Source organism: Symphalangus syndactylus, chromosome 3, assembly GCF_028878055.3.
Source record: "Symphalangus syndactylus isolate Jambi chromosome 3, NHGRI_mSymSyn1-v2.1_pri, whole genome shotgun sequence".
Classification (NCBI taxonomy): domain Eukaryota; kingdom Metazoa; phylum Chordata; class Mammalia; order Primates; family Hylobatidae; genus Symphalangus; species Symphalangus syndactylus.
Window position 1 is genome coordinate 116,449,826 of NC_072425.2, and position 15,040 is coordinate 116,464,865.

General features: G+C 35.8%; 1 protein-coding gene across 1 annotated transcript in view; it reads left to right on the forward strand.

The window, feature by feature from the left end:
- The window catches only part of CNTN5 (contactin 5), a 1,372,716-nt gene that overhangs the window by 425,912 nt on the left and 931,764 nt on the right, over positions 1 to 15,040 (forward strand). The gene's annotated exons all lie outside the window — the stretch shown is intronic.

A 15,040-nucleotide genomic window follows, 5' to 3' on the forward strand; every position in this document is an offset into this window, starting at 1 on the left:
ATATATTTATATATTTATAGCTCTCTTTCTTTCTCTCTCTCTCCATATAGCTTGAATATCACCTTTTAATTAAGCTAATTTTAAACATGGGCCTCCTAATGTATACTATATATATATATATATACACATACATACACACACACACACACACAAATATATATATATATACACATGGAGAGAGCAAGAGAGAGGGCAGCTATCTATATAGAGAGAAAGAGCTTGGATATCAGCTTTTAATTAAGCTGATTTTAACCATAGGCCTCCAAAACGAAAGGTTGAGGGGTGGGGAGAAAAAGAAAAGGAAGAAAGAAAAATAAAAGAAATCCCTTCAAATCTCCTGCTACATAAATATCAAACCAAACCCAGGCTGCCTTAGTGAAAAGGGCAGAATCTTATCTACTGAACTACAGTGTGAGGTGGCTGTCATTGCTGTTTCTGGAAGAAAAACTGGAGGTAGCTTAGTTAGTAAAAGGTGGCCTTGTTATGTAGATGAAACCCATCAAGTAGCCAAAAATTTTTTTGGATCCTTTTTCCTGGCTATTTTTTTTTCCCCTGCTTTCTTTTTGCAGCTGCAGAGTATTTCGGCAATTTTAAAAGGCCTTGTTAGGCATAATTCGGAACTGTCATTCGGATTCGACCAAGTCAGGTAGAGTTGGTCAAATCTGATGGGAGAAAGACTGAAACAGCAACAACAACAATAAAAGTACGGTTATTTAGAGCTCTGATGGTAAGGAGAAATTAAGACCAGCTGGTTGTCAGTCTTTACTTTTAGTCATTAAGGAAAACTTTCTAAGACAAAACTCCAAATTCATGTACTTAATATAGAAACGGGGCCCAGACTGAAGACTGCTTTCTACCATCATAGAAAGAGGAAAAAACTCATACTCACCTTCCCTGTTGAAAGCCAGCTGAAACTCCAGAAAGGAGCTGCTTGCCATCCATCGTCCTGGAAGCAGGAAAGCTCACCTTTTTCGATGGAAATGAGTAAAATTCTAGAAAAGGAATTGTACATCAAAATAAACCTTAGATTTCAATGAAATTTGGGGAGATCAGGAATTCTTTGGAGCGGGAATACTCCCAGATCTCAGCAAATTGTCATGTTGGTTTGGGCATTGTAGATAGCCCAGGCTCGTACTAAGCACCAATAGGAGTTTTGTCATGGGTCAGGGTCATCTCCACTCAGAGTCCCTTCCATTGGTCACCAATTGGTAAAAACAAAAAGTATCTGCGACAGGAGGTCTTAATCAATTTGAAGTTTACTTTGCCAGCGTTAATGACATGCCTAAAAAAAAGGAACACCAATCCACAGGAACAATCTGTGATCCATGCCTTTTTCCAAAGAGAATTTTGAGGACTTGAGTAGTTAAAGCAGAAACAGGGGCTGGAGGGTCAAGAGGGAGGGTATGGTCACATTACTCAATCCACGTGTTTCAAGACGAAAGGAGCAGGTAGGGGGATAGTCAAATATGTATTCCTCTCCAGTAAGTCCACACTTCAGGTGAGAGTAGCTGCCTTTGGAGATACTCTAGCTCTTAATCTGCAACTATTTGCTTAGGAATAAAAGGGAAGGCAGTTTTTTGCATGACTCAGCTTTCAGCTTAATATATTCCTTTTGTGATAGTCAATTGCGGTCCTAAGATTTTCTTTTCTTTTCACAACCACCATGTTTTGGGTCTCAGAAACTGAAAACTACATGTGTCATTCACTTACATGAGAAAAACAGAGGGCAGGGGCAAATTTGGAGGAGAAAATTAAGAGATAGAAATTGAGGATGTAGGATTTGGGATTTCTATTTTGTTTCCAGACACCATCAACTGCACAGACACAGAAAAAAGTAACTACGTAGAAGATTTAACCAGAGTTGGGGCTCTTTTTCTTTTCTTTTCTTTTTTTCTTTCTCTCTCTCTCTCTTTCTTTCTTTTTAGGGGCGAATGGGGTAATATATTGAGAATATGTCAGGAAGTGTTTATACAAACAGTCATAATATCTCTGTTGGGTGAGGAAACAGTGAGAGCAGTTCAGGGCAAGGGAGAGCGAAAAGCTGCTAGGTCTATATAGTAAAAGTCTTTGCTGGAATGAAGGTATTAGAATGAGTGAGCCAGAAAATAGAAGATGAAATTGGAGAGATGTGTCTGTAAAATTGCTGTAATGAAAGGGATGAGGTTGTGGGTCATACCATGATGCTACATATATGGAGTGGCTGGTGGAAGTATGATGGGCGGCTGAATTATTAGAGTAAAGGCAGTTATGGAACTGAGATGCAAGGGTACTAGAATGTTCACCACATTGACACTGATACCACCAAGAATGTACACACTGTGAGAGGAAGGAGGCAGTAGCTAGATGGTAAATGTTGAAAGAATGAGTGTTGTGACTCCGTGAATATAAATGATTACCAGGAAAAAAAAAAAGGTTTAGTGGACTGTGTAGATTGATGGCCTAACCTTCAAAGCTGGAACTTTTCAGGGGATGGAAATCTGAAATTTTGAAAGCAGCCTGAGGAACAAAGAGGACATTTACCTCACTTCACAGCCCAGTGCTCTGAACTGTGCTGTAGAGAAAACATAACTGCTTCAGAGTACAGCAGAGAAGGCAAGGTGCTCTGGGGAGAACCCAATCTTGTTTAGAAGAAGGGAAGGTTTAGAACAGATGTTGAAAATATAAGTAATTTTGCTACTGACTGACTGATTTCAGAGAGAACAGAGAAAAAAACTGTAATCATAATTTTCCTTGTAGTTTATCTGGTAAAATAGAAAATGTGTGTGTGTGCGTGTGTGTGTGTCTATGTTATAGTTAAACTTTTAGGTTTTATTTTTATGATAAACATATCAGTTACTGTAAATCAAAATTTGTTCACATTTCTAGTAAGGTGCCTAGTATTAAAGATATTTATTATTTTCTTTCAATTCCTGAAGGGTATCCTTGTGTTTACTTCTAATCTTCTCTGATAGGTATTCAGTTAAAGTATTGCCGAATTCATCAAGCTTTGACCTTCAATGAATACCATTATTTTTTTTTTATTTTTTTTTTTTGAGACGGAGTCTCACGGTGTCGCCCAGGCTGGAGTGCAGTGGCGCAGTCTCGGCTCACTGCAAGCTCCGCCTCCCAGGTTCATGCCATTCTCCTGCCTCAGCCTCTCCGAGTAGCTGGGACTACAGGCGCCCGCCACCACGCCCGGCTAATTTTTTGTATTTTTAGTAGAGACGGGGTTTCACCGCGGTCTCGATCTCCTGACCTCGTGATCCGCCCGCCTCGGCCTCCCAAAGTGCTGGGATTACAAGCGTGAGCCACCGCGCCCGGCGAATACCATTATTAAACAGAGTGATTCAATAATATTCAAGACATTGAGAAGATGCTTTTCTAACTTGTACAATTCTTAAGATCAGAAAATAGTGTGAAGTCAATTCAATCAATACAGGAGAGTTGATGATGCTAAAAGATGTTATTTATTAAATGTAAATCTCTTGAAATTTTTTAAAGAGGGAATCAAAATTTAAACAGTGATTATAAATCCCTCTACGTTGGATGACACAGGGATACAGCTGCTTTCCTAGTCACCTAAGGCAGGCGGTGCTTTACTGTGTTTTACAGGGCTAAAAGAAATGAAAATTTTTCTTTGAGAAAGCAGAAAAGCAGATCAGAAAAAGACCTGTCAGAAGATACAGTGATTATTACTACTGTTTCTTATACATTCGGGGACACTGTGCCCAGTGCCATGCCTACAATGAAGATCACAGTTCCAGGCCCCAATATATATAATCTCAGGCCAAAAAACAAGTGGTCTAATTTGTTTTATTCTTTAATTATCTCACTAAAGAAAGAAGCAAGATTAAGAGTATGTGATGTATTATTTGGCACCACAGCCTTAATTTCCTCTTCAATATTGTGGAAAAAATATATTTTGATGCAATTTCAATGTCATGCAGCATGTTTCTGAAAAAACAGTAGATAATATACATTCTTTTGGAAATATTTTGCCATTTCTAAAATGACGTAGGAAAATTAGCAAAATTCCATGCTTGAGTTAGCAGAGAAAATCTGCTGACTTGTGATTCGGAGGTTTTTGTTTTATGAAACAATGTACAACATTATATCATATATTGTAGGTAAAGCTAAATCATTTAAATAATTTCGTCTACTTCCATGCAACAGCAAGTAAGATGCATAGCTTTTAATTTTCTTTGCTATGCCCGGAAGTCTTTACCATAATCCAATTTTCTCACAACTTTTGAAGTCTGTGTTAAGCAATAACGTAAGGCAAGTTTATTCCAACACAGGACACAGGTTCTCCAATCAGAGCCATTTTAATAATTATTACCAATAGGAACTTTGAAATCTACCGATAGTAGCTAAAGAGAAAAAGTGATTTGTCTTTAACAGATGTGTTTCTTTTAAATTATTCATTTTCAGAAGCACATTTCCGTGTAACAGGTGCCCCAAAATTGCTGTGGAAATATGAATATACTTAGAAGACTCCTATTTATGCTAGGCATGTTGTTTTGACAATTCAAGAGAAATTTCTGAATTAAAATGAACATCATACTTCTCAATTTCTCAGAAAAGGTAGTAATCAAGAGTATTTGGTACGTATGATTTAAGATTTAATCTTACATCCAATTTTAGGATCAAATTTTGTTAATATATTTCTCGGCAAAGAGTATAATCATCAACCATTTAGTCAAAACACTTGAGGATGATGTGACTTAAGTCTAGATAAATGTATTGATATATAATTCTAGTATCAATCTTTTAGTATCAATGCCATCTTTTAAAGTGTGAAATAATGCTCCTGAAATGTAATATCACAACATGATATTGGGAGGACAAATATATTCTTCTTTTCACTATATAAAAGGCAATTTGACAATTCTCCTGTCAAATTGTCATCTTTTTGTAGATGCAAAGTACATTTTTCAAGACATCATACTTATGCCATCTTAAGAAACAATGTCCATATCTTAGTCAATACTTTTTAAAAACAGTTTATTTCTTGCTCAAGAATATTCTGCAGCTGTCTAGATGACATATCAGCTGTTGCCCATGAGGTGATTCAGGGATTAAGTCTTCTGGAATTTTTTGGCCTTGCTATCTCAACAGGGGTTCTACACACTAGCAGTGACAGGGAGAGCTCACACTGAAACTCACACCTACTCCCTCTCTGCTGTAGACAGAAATGACATACCTCTTTAGTTCATAATACTCTAACCGCACCTGGTCACATGCACCTGCTTAACAGCAAATGGGGCTTGAAATGTAGGTGAAAATAGGAAATATTTGGTGAGCATTACTTACTCTGCCAAAGAGGGATACACTAAGTCTCAGATAGGCCAAATAACTTGTTTATAGCGTACAACTTAAAATATGCAGTACTTGATATTGGAACTAGTTCTGTCTGTAACCAAACCTACACTATTTCTTGCATATTGACCTACCATCCTTTATTGGAGAATAGGATACATAGACAAGCTTCAATTAGGTTGTCATTTATTGTCATATTTGTGGCATGGCCGTATAGGCCATGAAATTATATATGAGGAAGTATATGGGGAAGATGGTAACAAATTGTAGTTCTCCGTCTGTAACAGATATATTCAGAATTACAGTGCAAGGTTTTATAATTATGTTAAAAAGGTTGTATTCAACTTTGAAATGACTCATAATTTTATCAAATTTTCATAGACATTTCAAGGTTGAAATGTTCTCTAAGTTCATGCAGTACTACTAATGCATGATCTCATATTACAACGCTACCAAAGATCTTAGTGTTCTAAAGGAGTAAAAGCAGATCATGATCATTTGGAATGAGAGACACCTGATTTGAATTCCAATTGACTGTAGTGGTGGCAGTGATGTCAATTACTACATATTGAGTGCTGTTCTGGGCACTGTGATTAGCACGTTACAAATATTATTTTAATTACTCCTATGGAGAATCCTATGAGATAGAATGTCATAGGATGCCACCATAATTATCTCCATTTCACATATGAATAAATGGAGGATCAGAGAGATTAAATCATTTATGCTCAGATCCACAGTGAGACTATTGTGCGTCATGTTATCTTCTCTAACTCTGCTTTATTGTCCTAACCACTACGTAGCTTCCTTACATCTTTCACAGCATACGTTTGAATCTTATTCACATTATATTTGTTTAGGATGTTCTGTTTAAGGTACAGTTTCCCCATCTTGTATCTATTCTTTCAAAGTAATTGGTGTTCATCTCAAGATCGTGTTTATCACTGACACACATCATCTTGTTAGATTTAGCTCATCTGATATGTAAATCCAAAAAACTTTACTATCACCTCCAGATTACTTCTGACAATATGCCCCTCTCATATCTAATGAGGACAATAATAATATGTTACATTTACAAAATACTCTAAAATTCAACATTTTATTATCTCCTCACAATAATTCTCATAGCAGTTCCTTTGATGTCCACACTCTTTTCTTTGCCATTTAACTAGTCATTCTTTCTTGATTGTAAGATCTCCTTCATGCACTCAACATCGAGGTATTTGAGTACCTGAAAGCTTCATCCTGGTTCCCTTTCATCTTTATTTACAGTAACCTCTCCCTAAAAGGTTTTCTGTACCTTCATGATGTTAATTCTGTTGATAAGCTGAACACTTCCAAATTTGCATCTTTAGCACTGGTCTCTTCACTGAACCCCAACTGTCTATGTTCAGCTTCTTACTCAGCCTAATAGGCATCTCACGTATAAATGTTCAAAAGTGAACCCTGATTTCCACCTCCAAAGGTTTCACCAAATCTCAAAGTAAAGAATTGAAAATGAAATTTGTAAAATGTTATGTAGGCCCAGAGACCTAGTACTTTACATGGCAAAGAGTGGCCGCTTACACCATGCCAGATATATTCAGATGATCTTCGATTATAAAAATACGTGATATTATGTTAAAGTCACACAACTAGGAATGGCTACCGGTATGAGAATTAGAAGTGGGTTTGCTGCTTTATGTTTCTAAGATGCTCCTTTCTTTACGTAATCATCTATAATTTGACTTCATACATTATTATTCTTAATAAATATATATTTTATGATAAAGTTAATTGTAGAGACTAAGAAAGTCTGATTAAAGTACATAAAATCAATTTTAAGGTCACTAGAAGAAAACACTTAAACAGTATTTCCCATTGTATATATCTTTTTCGTTTTTAAGCTAGTCATAAAACATATTAAAAGTGATTAATTTGGGCCGGGTGTTGCGGCTCACGCCTGTAATCCCAGCACTTCGGGAGGCTGAGGCGGGTGGATCACCTGAGGTCAGGAGTTTGAGACCAGCCTGATCAATATGATGAAACCCTGTCTTTACTAAAAATACAAAAATTAGCCGGGTGGCATGCGCCTGTAATCCCAGCTACTCAGGAGGCTGAGACAGGAGAATCGCTTGAACCTGAGAGGCAGAGGCTGCAGTGAGCTGAGATCGCGCCCTTGCAATCCAGCCTGGGCAACAAAAGCAAAACAACATCTCAAAACAAACAAACAAAAAAGTAATTAATTTGAAAGGGTAAAAACTCTACAGAAAATAAAACTTCCCAAATTTTCACCACCATAGGGCAATCACCATTACAATGCTAATGTATTTTCCATATATTAAAAATGTTTTCTAGATGAGATTCTGTTCCATGTACAATATGGTATTCTGTTTCTGTCAGTTAGTATAAGAATGTTTATATATCATTAAATGCTTGTAAAGTATCATTTTAGTGCAACATTTAACACATGAGTAAAGGTTTATTCATGCTAGAAGCTTAATAATAAAATAATGAATTATTCTAGATTCCCTTAAGATGTACCTCAACTTCACAAATTCTGATTGAGTCAATAAATACTTAATAAAGCATGATGAAAGTGCCAAATCATAATTTATTTACATGCATATTTCGGGAATCTTTTTTTAAAATAAAGATTTTTGAATAGCAAATTAGAACATTTACTGATGATCACTATAGGTCTGAGTCTACTATAAGGAAGTATTCATCTTATCTCTATTTTACCAGCAAAGATGCTTAAGTGATGAGTATATGTCACATATTTCATGTCTTGCAGCCAGTCATTGTTGGACAAGAATTGAAACCTGGCAGTCAGACTTCAGAAACTGGTCTCTTACACTATTTTAGGTCACCTAAAAATATCTTTCTGCCTTCTTTATTTTCCTTCATATTCTTATCTTCTCCTATCTCCTTCTCTCTTCATATCTCTCTCTCTCTCATACACATACAGTATAACTTTTTCTAAGTCATGTCATTTATTTGATTTATAAATATACTATATGTTAGCATGTTTTAAAAACATAAAAATTATCTAAAGAGTACAGTGTATACAGTGATGTGTTTTCCTCCAAAGCCCTAATTTTTCATTCATTGAGGTCCCCCACTCATGTCACAGTTAACTATTCAGTAATGTTTGTCTATCAATCCAGAGTTTTTTTTATACATATGTAAGTTCATAAAAATACATATATACCTCTGGCACTGTTTCCCAGCAAATCAACATTACACGTTAAAGGGCCTGCTTCAGGACCAAGTTAATTCTCAGCACTTATACACAAAGTCAAAATACAGTGTGCAAGTCTTTGATGATGTTGTGATGCTATAGAACTGGGATATGTAGTGAACAAAATAAACAATAAAATTACACATAAGTTAAATAATTTCTGATTTTAATGAACACTATGGAATAAAAATAGAAGAAAATGGGATATAAAGTAATATGTCCTGTTTGTCTTTTCGATAGAGTGACCTAAATGATGAGGATTACACATATAAACATTTGTATAAAAAATGCCCATGGGAGAGAAATAAGCTCATATTAACAGGCCAAAGGCCAAAGGCAAAAACAAATTATATGTAATCAAGGAACTTAATGTCCAGTATGGCTATAGCACAGATAGTTGGAGGAGAGCAGAGAAGGAATCAGGAGGCATGTTAATGAGCTAGTTCATGTAGATGTGTAGATCTCTCTCTGTGTGTGTGCGTGTGTGGGTATATATATTTAAGATTTTAGAGAGGAGCTATGCACTGTGAATGTAAAAAAATGACGTTAAAAATAAACGTTTGTACACAAATGGGCTAAATACTTAGCATTTAGAAATACATGGCCAGGCGCGGTGGCTCACGCTTGTAATCCCAACATTTTGGGAGGCCGAGGTGGGTGGATCACCTGAGGTCAGGAGTTCAACACCAGCCTGGCCAACATGGTGAAACCCCATTTCTACTAAAAATACAAAAATTAGCCTGGCGTGGTGGTGTGTGCCTGGAATCCCAGCTATTCGGGAGGCTGAGGCAGGAGAATCGCTTGAACCCAGAAGGCGGAGATTGCAGTGAGCCAAGATTGCACCACTGCACCCCAGCCTGGGCGACAGAGAAAGACTCTGTCTCAAAAAAAAAAAAAAAAAGAAAAAGAAAAAAAGAAATATCACACATTTTTATCTAAATCTAGATATGTATTTATAAGTATTTTTAGATAAGATACATGCATCTTGCCCCGTCCAACAATTAAGATTCACAAATCAATTTATGCAATGAAATACATTTGTATTTGGTAATGGAGAGAAAATAGTATTTAAAATATACATAAAACATTTAGATCAATGCAGATGTGGTCATAATAAATGATAAAATTTAGAAAACAATATGGATCATTCAAATAAATCAGAAAAAATGGTAAATGTTAAAGCATTAAGATGATTGAATACCATAATGAATGCATTAGTATTTCTGTGGTTATACTGAGGATTTAATTCACTCTAGAACAGTTTCTTCTGTTAAAACAAAAAACTTTCCTTCACATTTTTTTCTATAACTTTCAATAAATGAGGATAATTACATTTAGAAGTGATTCATCTTAGTCAGTACTCTTATAAATTACACCAGCTAATTTTTAGTGAATTAAGTTTATTGGGATACTGCTGAGTTAAAAGGGATGTATTTTGCTGTTGAAATTTTCTTATTAAGTTAATGACTTCTTGTACAATTAAATGACAACTGGAATTATTACTAACATTTAAAATCTTAACTGTTTGGTTTGAACATAAAATACAATTTCTTGTTTATTTGATTTGACCTCCTGTAATTTAAAAAAATTATATAGTTAAAAATATTATTAAGGGAATATTTGTATACCATTATACCTAACATAAATGGTCAACTTAGGTTGTCTAATCCACTGTGCTTTCTGCAAAGACTTTAAGAATTATTTGTAGGTTACCTATTTAGATAGATAATCACTAGTTGGGTAAGACTGTTAAAACCTACACAAGATTGCTGGGCTTTGGTTCCCTGATGACTTTGTCCATAGCCTTGTGTAACATTTCCTCTTCATTCTTTTCCATTCTTACATAAATTTTTTTTTTTTCTGGATGCTTAATATTTGGCAACGTGAATTGATGATCTTAAAATGTCAGCAAAAGGGGAAGCATTATGAAGGAGCAAGTTTTGAAGTGCATAGATATGTCCAGGCTTGGAAGTCACATTCTGTTGATGAAAATGTAATCCCATGATCATCACACTAAATTGCAAAGGAAGCTGGGAAATGTAATTAGCTGTGTGTTCAGTAAGAAGAGTACACGAATTATGGTGAACCAATTGCAGATCTCCTACACTGTAGATGATATCATAGCAGAGCTGGTAAGACAATACTTTGGTTTTTAAATTTTTTGTTACTATCATTATTTAGAGATGAGGGTCTTGCTATGTTGTCCAGGTTGGTCTGAAACCCCTAGCCTCAAGGAGTCCTGCCACTCTTGCCTCCCAAGTAGCTGGGATTACAGGTGTGTGCCACCCCACCTGGAAATACTTTGTATTTGATATTTTAAGGTTGAAGTTGTGTGAGCCTTGCGTTTTCTCTTTAGCAATCAATTAACAAATGGTGCCTTAACTCTCTCTAAAGGGTGTCAAAATATTGAGATAATTTCTGATTAGTATAATATTTAGTCTAGTTACCTTACCTTAACCTCTTTTAAACAATTACATATGGGATTCCCTTTTGTATTGCTTTTAATCTTAACTTTATACAAACAATAAAATAATCTTGAACATTCAAATTCTCCTCTGCCCTAATTTTTGTCAGGATCGTTCCTAGAGCTTTCTAACATATGTTAGAAACACCCCCACGTTAATATACTAGCATCTAAAACTGTCTCAGCCCCTTGCACTGAACACGTGAATAATGTTCTGGCACAGCCTATATTTCCTCCAATGTGAAACTGCAAAATTCTCAGCTCTTGTTTAAGCGGCAGCCTCAAACTAGCATCTCCTTCTTCCCTTTTTCATTGATGATTGGATTCGGTTGCACCAAAGTAACTTAGGAGAGGTTGACTCAAAATAGGAATTGATGCATTCAGATTGTTTTCTCAAAAATTAAAATTGTAAAATTAGGAGTGAATGAAGCATGTGGATATTAAGAGTCTTGGCCATATTAGTAACTCTAAAACAGTTTGGTAATCTTACGGCTTGACTCAGAATTCTTTTTTTTTTTTTAATGCATTGTTATGAAAAGGCTAAAATCTTCAAAGTCATTTTTAATATATTTTGAGATGTGACTCCATGTGTTTCCATCAGTGTCCAGCCCATCTGGACTATTGGATTGAGATCTGGGGTTCTCTGCCTCCGTACTATTGATAAGAATGAGAAGTGAATTCCAAGAAAATACCCTGTGTTATCTCTCCATTAAATCCTGAGTTATAACCTCCTCCAGGATGTTTCCCTGATCATCCTAAGCAGAATTGCTCTGCTCCATTTTTTATGGCATTTTCACATTTGTTGTAGTTATTTGAGTGCATGCCTTGCTACTAACTTTGTTCCATGGAAAGTACTGGACTCATTTAGGCTACCTATAGCTATGACGGCTATATATATATATATATATTTTAAGACGGAGTCTTGCTCTCTTGCCCAGGCTGGAGTGCTGTGTGATCTTGGCTCACTGCAACCTCCACCTCCTGCGTTCTAGCGATTCTGCCACCTCAGACTCCCGAGTAGCTGGGATTACAGTCATGTGCCACCATGCCCAGCTAATTTTTGTACTTTTGGTAGAGACTGGGTTTTACCACATTGGCCAGGCTGGTCTTGAACTCCTGACCTTAGGTGATCCACCCACCTTGGCCTCCCAAAGTGCTGGGATTACAGGTGTGAGGCACTGCACCTGGCTTTGAGGGCTATTGTTTAAGTATACCTGTGTTAATCAAAGAGACAGAATTTTTATGGAAATTACGGGGACAGAGCTCTAGTGTTTTTGTCAGCTTGTTTTATTTTAATCTTGATTATTTGGTATGACTCTGTTCATCTATGTATGCTTGTGAATATGCATGTATATGTCTGTGACTTCTGCAATAAAGGCTAGAACAAAGACATATAAAACCAATTTCTTGAATTTGTAAAATCCGTGCTTTAGTTTCTTTCCCAAATCCTGCACTTTAAACCTCTACGGTAAAGGAAAAAGGAAGCAGAGATGATATTATGACCAGTAATGAGAAATCTGTGGCCTGTTCCAAGTCTGTGAACTAAGTGATACAAAACATGGCTACTGAGAATAGTTGGAAATTGATGTTGTGGGAAGGGTAACATTCCTGGAAGGATGCTGATCCATGTGGATGGCACTGTGATTGGCCAGACTTATACATGTCTCCTTGCCAATATTGATATTAAGACTTTCCAAATTTTTCTTACTTTATGATGTCTAGCACTGTGTTATTTATTAAGTATTCAAAAATAGTTGAATAAAGTGATAAAATAATTCACAAAAGAATTAATGTTTGAGTGCGAAAGTGCTTTGAAAATGAAAAAAATAACAGACAAAGATACTGGATAGAAGAAAGAAAAACAAGGATTGAAGTCACTAGTGGCTTGTTGAATAAAAGACTGTCTGGATCTACTTATCAAAATGCTCAGACAAATGAAAACATGGAAATATTTTCTTTGATCCTAAAACAGGTGGATCTGAATTACAAGCCATCCAAGAATGATTAGCTCCTGCCCTTTTTCCTTTTTATCTATGTGTAATTGTAGTGAATTATTCAGAAGGATACTGCATGGTCCCAGATGAATTGTTGTTATTGATGTTTTATTATGTAAATATTTAAATATTGATTTTTCAGAAATAGTGGGTAGCCCGTGTACGTTTTCCTGGTGTTTTGACAAAAACGTTGCGATAAGTGTCATGAGTCCGTTTTTGCTGACAGTCCAAACCAGAATGCCATGAAAAATGCAAATCGATGTCACTTCTCATTTGTAAAAGGCTTGAAAATTATGAATTCATAAATATTTAATAGCAATGGGTCAAACAGAAATTTGCTCTATTAGAGTATACGACTGCTTGTTCATGCAGCGTATAGAGCGATGCTTTCCTGAGAGAGTGCTACCTAGATTACAAATTGGAAATAAGATAATATCAGGTGGTTTTCTAGGAAGTGGGTCATTGGCTGGTGACCTAAATATTGTACTTAAAATACTTGTTTATAGATTATTAATTTTACCAGTCTGAAACAGATAGGAATGCCAGTGGCATTAAAGCTTTTATGATTTCGAACACAAAGAAGCAGGACTATTTCTGAATCTTTTCTATTGAGACTTTCAATAACTTTATTGAAAATATAGGTGGGTGCGGTGGCTCACACGTGTAGTCCCAGCACTTTGGGAGGCCAAGGCAGGTGAATCACCTGAGGTCAGGACTTCGAGACCAGCATGGCCAACCTGGTGAAACCCCGTCTCTACTAAAAATACAAAAATTAGCAGGGTGTGGTGGTGGGTGCCTGTAGTCCCAGCTACTTGGGAGGGTTGAGGTACGAGAATCGCTTGAACCCGGGAGGTGGAGGTTACGGTGAGCCGAGATTGCCTCACTGCACTTTCCCCTTGCTAAGAGAGCAAAACTCCGTCTCATAAAGAAAAAGAAAGACGGAGAGAGAGAGAGAGAGAGAAAGAGAGAAAGAAAATAATCATTTGTTAATTCACTACCAATAATTTCTTGAAAAGTCATATTAAGTTAGGGGTTATTTGTCAGAAGATACTATTGAAAATGAAGGAAAGAATAAAGAAACAAAATACACAGGCTTCTGTGATACTGTGATGTTTAAGAAACAAGAAAGTATCCTAGTTAAAAATGATGGCATATGTGTGTAAAATAGTGAAGAGCTAAAATGCCTAATCTCACCATGTTTACACTTTCTGTGCACATATTGAGAAAAAAAAAGTGTAATAAGACCTAACATACATTTCTTCAATGATTATCTATCCTTCATTCTTTTATAAGCAGATACGAAATTTACTGCTTACTTGCCAACATTACTTCAGAGGGACAGAAACTTCAGTGTGCCTATTTAATCATATCACCTTAATCTTCTTTTATCTGAAAAAACACTTCAAAAGGTTGAGTGTAGTATAGATATACATAAATACATATATGCATACATATATATTTGACCTGTGGGTACATATGCACCTATATATGCAAATATATTGTCTAATTAGCTAATCTTTATGTTTTTATTTGAAATTAGGCTCATTTAAAAACCCTTACTTATTTTAGTTTTTCTGTTTGATTTTCTATTTAATTGAACATTTTACGTAAGAAACAGAATATCATTTGAGATGGACTCACACCAAAAATTTAAAGAGAATAGAAAAGAGAATTTGAGATGTTTATGTCATTTGAATAATTTTGATATATTGCTTAGAAATTTAGAGTATATTCATTCAAAGTGGGGTAAAATTCAGTTTTATTCCTCCCAGAGCAGTGTGAATGAATGTGTGTGTGTGTGTGTGTGTGTGTGTGTGTGTGTGTGTGTGTTCGTAAGTTCAGATATATCTCTAGGATCTTTAATATAATGTTTTAAGATCATTTATATGTACACATAGTCAAATCTAGTCCCTCCTCTTTTCCTATAGGTATCCATAAAGAAAGAATATCACCATGTTGATATGAGAGAGTTAATATGGTTTTTGCTTTAAATTTTATGTATGTTCCTGAATACTCATATGATCAAAAGTTTGATTGGGAAACAATTAGTTAATTTGC